Source organism: Schistocerca nitens, chromosome 2 (assembly GCF_023898315.1).
Source record: "Schistocerca nitens isolate TAMUIC-IGC-003100 chromosome 2, iqSchNite1.1, whole genome shotgun sequence".
NCBI lineage: Eukaryota > Metazoa > Arthropoda > Insecta > Orthoptera > Acrididae > Schistocerca > Schistocerca nitens.
Window position 1 is genome coordinate 75,450,417 of NC_064615.1, and position 8,937 is coordinate 75,459,353.

Below are 8,937 nucleotides of genomic sequence, written 5' to 3' on the forward strand. Positions count from 1 at the left end.
TCACATAATAGAAAAATGTTAGATCTCTGCAAAAAATTCCTCTAATTTTTGTATTTATGTTTTTATGTTAAGAGGAAAAGTAGAATGGGTTTGTAACTTTATTTAAATGTTTACTAGTGCACACAAACTAAAGGCATTTTTTGCACAACTGCATTTATATTTCTGGATCCAAAGACCGATTAATGACCAGATTTGACTAGCTTAATTAAAGACATAAAAATGCGAGTTGTTCTTATGTTTTCAGTTATTTGCGCTTTTATAGAAACTAAATATAACGAACCAGACATTTGTACAGTTCCAAGAATCAGTTATTAAAACAAAATTGTTGAATTAACTAGTACATGTGGCGTTACCATGTATCGGAAAGGGTCTGTTTCTGTGTACAAATAATAGGAGAGTGCTTTGGCAGTTGATCAGAGAGAGAAGTCAATGGTGGAAGCTAGTAGCTTCTTATGCTTTGATGCTTGGCAGTGTTGCACAGCAAACTGTGATTTTTATAAATTGTGATTGATATACAGCAGTAATGAGATGACATGGCTTTTGGAAATAAACAAGTAGAAAACGTCTAGTTTAATAATTAAATGACCCATTGCCCAACTTTTGAAAACAGCCGGAGAAAGCATAGCTCTGAATTTGAACATTCTTTGGCTTGGAAATAAGGGACTGGAACCTCAAACAAAATTTGGAAAATACACTGCCAGAAAAGGAACAACAACAACATTAAATAGGTAGGTGTGTGTCTACATTTCAGAGATGTCTATTCAAATTTTGTGCCACTTGTACAAAGACACACACTAGTAGTGCCACTGTGAGGGTGCAAATCAGATTTGCTTTAAATACATGCTGTATCGGTCATAAGTTTTAGTTACCTTTGAGATTTTACATGGTGGGTTATTAGTCAAGAATGCTTTTAAGATGACACATTATCAGTGCCTCACTGAGTTTCAACAAGGTTGTGTAATAGGGCTACGAGAAGCTGGATGTTCCTTCTGTGAAGCTGTAGAAAGACTTAGCAGGAATGTAGCCATTGCACATTATTGCTGGCAGCAGTGGTCACAAGAAGACCGGGCCCCTGATGGCCATGTGATACTACCGAGAGGACAGACATTTGTGTTCGGTGTACGGCTCTTGTGCATCATGCTGCAGTTTGAGCTGCAATCGGCACCACACAACAAACTGTTGTAAATCGATTACTTCAAGAAGTGCTCTGAGGCAGATGCCCTGTAGTGTGCATTCCACTGACCTCAAACCGTCGCCATTTGTGACTTCAGTTGTGTCAAATGAGAACTCATTGGAGGGCAGGGTGAAGGGCTCTTGTGTTTTCTGATGAAAGCTGTTTCTGCCCCAGTGCCAGCGATGGCCATGTGTTGGTTCGGAGGAGGCCAGCTGAGTGTCCGCAACCAACCTGTCTGCACATTGAACCTACACCTGGAGTTATGGTCTGGGGTAGAATTTTGTATGACTCCAGCAGCATTCTCATGGTTATCTCACACAGCCTGACTGCAAATTTGTATGTCAGTATGGTGACTCGACTTGTGCTGCCATTCATGAACATCAATCCAGGTGGTGGTTCCCAACAGGATGACACTCACCCGCATACTGCTGTTGTAAACCAACAAGCTCTACAGAGAGTCAACATGTGCCTTGGCCTCCTTGATCAACAGATCTTTCTCCAGTCAAACTCATATTGGACATCATTAGACAACAATTCCAGCATCATCCACAACAAGCATTAACCATCCCTGTGTTGACTGACCAAGTGCAGCAGGCATGGAACCGCATTTCAAAAAGTGACGTCCAGCACCCTTACCACACAATGCTTGCACATTTACATGCTTGCATTCAACACTCCGGTGGTTACATCAGCTACTAATGTACCAGCATTTCACATTTGCAATGGCTTGTCTTGTGCTTACATTAACCTATGATCTTGCTGTGTTAATCACTTTAATATGTTAGCTAGAGAAGTGTATCCCCAAAATTTGATTGCTCTACATTAATAATTTTTTGGTGTTGCAATTTTTTTTTTCATCACTGTACAAAGTATGGCATTTGTTGAATTTTCAGTTCAATGGGCAATATAAAAGTTCCTTGTGCATCTGAAATAACTCTGCATACAATGTCCACGGCTTAGTCTCTTTAGAGTGTTCTTAACCTAATACTGATCCTGCCTCAAAAAATTGATATACACGGATCAAACCCACTATCACTTGTCTATGTAATATTTTGTTGTATTTCCTTTGTGTCATCCATAATGAAGGTTTTCACAAAATAACCATTCTTGCACTAACATTCACTTCAGCGCTAAAAGTTCAATTTGTACGGCACAGTGCATGTGACATAATTGAAAAATGATGCTGTTGACAAGTGAATTAAGTGATAGTCCCCTAGCTACTGCATATCTACCCATTCTGTGGCTTCTTAGCTCTGTGCTGCTCTGGTAAGAATTAACCATAATGCTGGCTTTTGTATAACTGTGTAAGAGAACGTAATGCTCTGTCCCAGTAATTCTTTGAAACTTTCTGATATCAATACTTTGTACTGGGATGGACCTCAAACCTGGACTTTACCTTTCACAGAGCAGTTGCTCTTCCCAACTGAGTTATCCAGCACAACTCATGATGTGGCTCAATTCTGATAGCACCTGTCTCCTCCTTTCCAAATTTAACAGAAACATTTCTGCACACCTTGTGGATCTAGCACACCTCGAAGTAAGAGTACTGCAGGAAAAAGGCACAGCCTCAGCGTCGGGAATCATTTCCAAAATGAATCTTTGCTCTACAGCTGAATATGCACTATTTTGAAAATCCCTGGTAGATTAAAACTATGTGCCACACCAGGACTCAAATACGGAACCTTGCCTTTTGTGGGCATTGATTTTATTGGTCAAGTCATACTGGCATGACGCGCAACCTGTTCTCGCAACTACATTTCTGGCAGCCACTGTGCATTGGAATCTGCCAGGAAGTTCCAATATAGCATAAACATTGCTTCAAGGTGAAAGATTCACTGCAGAAGCAATCCCTTATGACATTACAGAGAAGCAGCTTGACAACAGCCTTTCTTCCTGGAGTGCTGCTCTAGAAAATACTCGGGAGATATTCTGTGAAGTCCGAAAAGGAGAGAAGTACTGGCAAATTGGAGCTGTGGGTTTAGACCTTGAGACATGCCTGAATAAATAATTCAATCAGAGCACTGTCTGAAAAATGCAAGGTTCAGGTCCCAATCTCTCACAGATTTAATCTGCCAGGATCTTTCAGATTGTTGAACATTCCACTGAAGGGTGAAAGAGATTGAGGGGTTATCATGCTAAAGGGGCTCAGTAGTAAAATGTACATTCTCGGTTATTCTGAATATACTTTATTTTAATAGCAAGAACCTAAATATGCACTAACTCCACATTAACACTTGCTGGAAGACTTTAGGAAAGAAAGTTATCACTTGGCATGATCCATAAATAACAAATAAACACTAACTTTTCTAAATAAATTTGCACTGAAATGCGAATCAGGCTAAGTCCACCAAGCAAGTTCTGCAATTTTTGTACCTCTTGCAACTCAGGTAGGTATTCCTTCATACTTCTGAGGTCTCTTTTCCTTTCTGAATACAATTCTTTTGCACCAGTGACCTAGCTGAATGCGATCATTTGAAATCTTCACTACACCACGCTTTTCCAACATGCTCATCATTTCCCATCCTGTTTCACCAAATGCCTTTTTTTTATCTGAATTACCCCAGGTGTTGTGGTTTTAATCAATGAGGCAGAACTTACATTAACCATGAGTGTGTTAATGATAATATCAGCTGCTGGCTGAAAGTCCATAAATAATTGCCTTTCATCTGAACAAATTTAAATTATTGCTTATTGCAAGGTGTTGTTATAGGGGAGTGCACTTTCATAGAAAATGAATCTGCTCTGTCACCTTCAGACCAACATGCACGTGGCTGCATGTGTGCAGTACTTCTGCTTATGAGGAAAATAGCAAGTGCCATAACATGATTTCTGAGAAGCATAACTCTGTGGAAGAGGGGTCAAAATAAGTGAACATGTGTCGTTTTATCTGTAGATACTTGACTATTTTTGGGAAAACAATGGTCAAAGTTTTTGACGCACTCAGTGTGCCTTTCAGTGAGTAAACAGTTACGCATAACAGTCGTTTGAATTGCGATATCCCACTTTGTGCTCCTTCAAAACTTGATTTTAAAAATTTTTTTTGATGTCATCCTTATTTGTCTATTAATTATATGTCTGGTGAATAAATTTAAAAAATAACACAATTATCTGAAATTGTTTTCAGTGAAATCCCTGTTGTGTATCTTGACCGTAACCAATTGCGAATGCCAGATTAAAAAAAAAATGATCCATTATGTGAGGTTTGCAACAAAACTATTGCTGATGCATGAAGTCTTCAGCAACGTTAACGATATTTCTTTCCAGAGTGGAATTCACATGAAGATATGTCACTGTGGCAACCCAGCCTGTGAATGACACTCATGCGATTCGTAGTTTCAATGTTTAGAATGTTTCTAAAATCAGTATCATCCAAGGGAATGCACCATATCTTCCTGAAGAATAAAATATAAGAATTAAGAGTTGATATAAGAAGGAAATATAAAAATATTAGAATTTTTTAAAAAATTTAAACCACTGGAAATTCCACACAGACGTATAATATATAATAAATTATGATAGTTATTGTGAACCCAGTTGTAATTTTACAATTAATATAATGCCATTGTATCCCCTAACTGATTAGAAACATTTATGTAGTAACCTTATGTGGACAAGGGTACATAAATGAAAAAAGCAACAGTAATCAGGTTTCGAACACAGGATGCTAAAGTGGAAGGCTGAGGCACTAGCCTCTGTACCATCAGTTGGGCTGAGCTGATTCTGCACTAAAAGAAATCTAAATTATAGCACAAACTTTTAGAGTCATTTTCTCAGAAAAGGCCAAGCAACTACGAATAAGCCGAGACATGTTAGTTTATTTTGGCTCTTCTTACACTGAGCACAGTTTCTGGATATTTGTGAGTGCTGAAAAGTGAAGGAAACAATTGAAAGTGAATGAAAGGCTATGTCCAGATAGATTTTTTGTTAATTATTACTTAAGGCAAACTGCGTTATTAACCCCTTAACATGTTGAACGCCATGAGGCTGCTGATGGCCACAGCAGAGCATCATGCATGATGACAGCCTGGCCTGGCCTGGCCTGATTGTGAAGTATCAATCACTATGCATGCTGTAGTCATTGGGATAATTTACATTTAAGTGGAATTTCTTGCTTGGTAAATAGACACCACTTACAGGTTAGAGGCCAGTTAGAAGAAGTGTTGCTCCAAATAACAGATTATGTGACAATGGTTATAAAATCTGACTGTTACAGGAACCAAGAATATAGTCATTCTTAGTTATAATAACTACACTTGAAAAACAAAAATCTGTTGTTTTGTAAGCATTACATGGGTTGAAACACATGGCTCCTTTCATTCACTTATATATGTCCAACAAGTGGACGTCTTTTCAAATATGTGATTATCTCAAATATAATAGGGTAATACAACAGCTTAAAACAATTGGACACATTCTTAAAGAATTTATTGAGCCAACTGCATCTGGGAATGACACACCGTATGAAATAATCTTTTGCCCACAGTACAAATTCTTCTCTGAATATTTTGTACTTTTAATGCTGTCTAGAATGCTTGGAGTTTGATGATCTGTGAGTAAAATAAATAAAATTTTGATCTGGCAAACTAGAAGTGGATCCTAAATGTTGTTATTAATCACTATTATTATATGCATTTGTATCTGTAATTAGTCACAATATTACCTCATGTATGCATAACTGACCCACAAGTATGCTTAGTGGTTGAGAAGGTTGATAAACAGTGTTTAGTTGCAATGTTTGATATGTATAGTTCCTGGTTGGGTGGAAAAGAGGACTTGAAGGCCCTAATTTGATTGGGCCAAATAATACAAATATTAAAAAGGAGAATCATGAATCAAATTTTAGGTCCAATAAGTAGCATAGAAGCCAGGAAATTGAGAGCGATGAAATATATGAAATAGAGAAAAATTGCAGGAACATTTGAAACAGTAATCGAGGATGCATGACAAATCTTCAAGTATCTTTAAAGAAATAAATTAACAATATACTGGGTCCAAGAAACTATAAAAAAGCTGGAAATATAGAATATAAAAACAGAAGGATCAGTAAACAGAGATACTTTCAGACAGAAAGTGATACATGCAGAAAGTTCCTAAAGCAGAAGCAGTAAGACAACAGATGAGAATTGGCTCGTAAAAAGAAAGAAAAAAATAAATAAAATAGATAAGTCCACATAGGATTCACACTCCGAGTGTTCCATACAAACCTAATTATGTATATGGATAGCTCATCTATCTCAGGAATCAAGAATCCTGACGATTTTTGCATGTTATCGATACCTATACTGATCCTGGGAATCTCAAGACTTTCGAGAAAGTTTTAACTTCAAGTCTAAAGTTTCTGTGTTATTTCACAGTCACTATTGTAATTTTTCATTTATTTTATTAATTTTGGAGTTACATTAACTTGCTACACTAAATGGCAATTGCAGATGTGTTGACTTCATCTAGCCTTGTCCCTGTTGCGATTACTGCTAAGATATGACAGAAGTCTCCAGAGAAGAAAAGGTACAGCAAGCTATAGGGCTACTTTCGTTAAGCAGTTGTCAATTTGTTCTGTGGATTGCTTCAGTGGATATTTTGTGGGATATTAGAACCTCCTATCAACAATGAAAGTGCAACTTTGCACTAGTTATCAGTATTACGTTGGTCTGAAACATTATAGATGCTGTACATGTCGTGTGCATAGACTGTCAAGGAATGTTTGTGTGTAGAATGAGCAATTCATAAAGAATATGCAATGCTAGCACTGATGTTGGCTGGTCTTCCATGTATCACTGCTATATGGCAAAGGCATCATTTTTATTGTGGCCGAGGACTGCCCTTCATTGTAGCTCAGTCAGTTACCACGAAATGTTTGTGAATTATATTTACTAACCTTCCTTGTGAATCATTCTACCTGTTACTGAAAACCAGATCAAAATCTGTACAGTGATTCCTGAATTTTTCACAGCTTTCAAATGCAACAGTTTGTAACAGCAGAAAAATATTTTTTTATGTGATGTAATTAAAAATCAACATTTTTTTCGATTTTTTTCTGAACTTGTGGAATCTTGCTTCCTGCCAAATTTCGTGATTATAGGCCAAAGGGGCATTTCGATAGTGGGTCTGTGAGCATTAAAAAAAGACTATCTTTTGAGCTCATTGACTCAGTAGCGTACATGTTTTACACCATTAAAGTCTGTAAACCATAGTATATGACATAAATTTCAATTCCTGAGAAAAATTGGTCTTAACAGTCAGACACACAAACAACAAAGTGATTCTATAAGGGTGCCTTATAGGCACAAAACCTAAAAAATGACACAATGAAAAGATAAAAAATGTTGGAGGAGAAGAAAAAGAGAAAATTGGAAGGAATTGTCAAGTGGTCCTTAGGTGGCCAAATGGGAAGGAAGTCAACTGATGATACCCAAGATGTCTTGCAAAGGAAGCTTGTAGTGTTATTAAAACTGTGGAAGGACCCATTAGACTGGGAAAGCTCCCAGCAGCTGCAGTCCTCCAACATCTCCACAACGTCGTGGAAAGGATGATTCTTAACCATATTTCTGAAATCTTATAAAAGAGCAGTGTAGGTTCCATCTACTGGGGTTGTGTTGTGATTACATCCTCAATCTGGCCCAGCATACTACACATGTATTTGAAAGAGCTCAGGTCACAAACATGGAATTTGATGAATTAAAAGTGGCATAGACACTATTAGGCAAAAAATGTTGGTTGGGAAGTTATATGTTTCTACAAGAGATTAATGCCTAACTTGGGTCACACAATGTTTGCTACAAAATAAGCTATTCTGTGCCATCTTGACTAATAAAAGCAGTTCATACAGAAATCAGGAAACTTGTCTCCCTACAAGGTACAACACTGGCTTCATTATTTTGTAACATTACACATATGACTGACCATGGATACACACCCTGATATCGTTCATACATCTGCCTCTGCTCTGTATTTTTCTATAGCTGAACATTCAGCGCCCATCTGAAGGAATATTGCTCCTGTCAAAGTGCTCAAGACTGTTCTGAACAAGACAGTATGATTTGTTCCAAGCAGCTATGACCAGTTCCATTCAGCATGGTATATTCTTTATGAGCATAGCTCACTAGATATCAGGCATAGGATAGCTATAGAAGTTGAGATGAAGCAGAAAAACGTATATCAGTCTTTCTTCTACGGTATTTAGGCAAGTTTGTTTGCATGGCCATCCTCTGCAGCAAGCATAGAAATACTTGTTTTGTAAATAAAACCACCTTTTCCTTTTGCCACTTTATTTATCCCAGACGCATTCGGCCTTTTTCTTGTTCTAAGGGATCATTAATGTGATCTATAATGATACAGTTTTGTTAGTTTTAGATTATTAAACAGTACACATCACAAATTTTTATGTAAAAAAGTAATTACTTACAATTTGCTGATCCGTGTTTCCTCTCATCTGGTCTGAAAGAAGGCCAGAATGCAAAGTTGTGCTTATATGTCAGTAATAAAGTGGTAGTGAAACCTCCAGACCAGATGAGTGGAAACACAGATCAGCAAATTGTAAGTAATTATTTTTTACATAAAAAATCGATACATGAACTGTTTAATAATCTAAAACTAAAAAAAACTGTACCGTTACAGATCCCACTGATGATGCCTTAGAACAAGAAAAAGGCGAAACACGTCTAGGATAAATAAATGAAGTGGCAGCAGGAAAAGGTGGTTTTTATTTACAAAACAACAATTTTTGGGCTTAGAAAAAGAAAACCAGCCCCACAGATGACAACTTA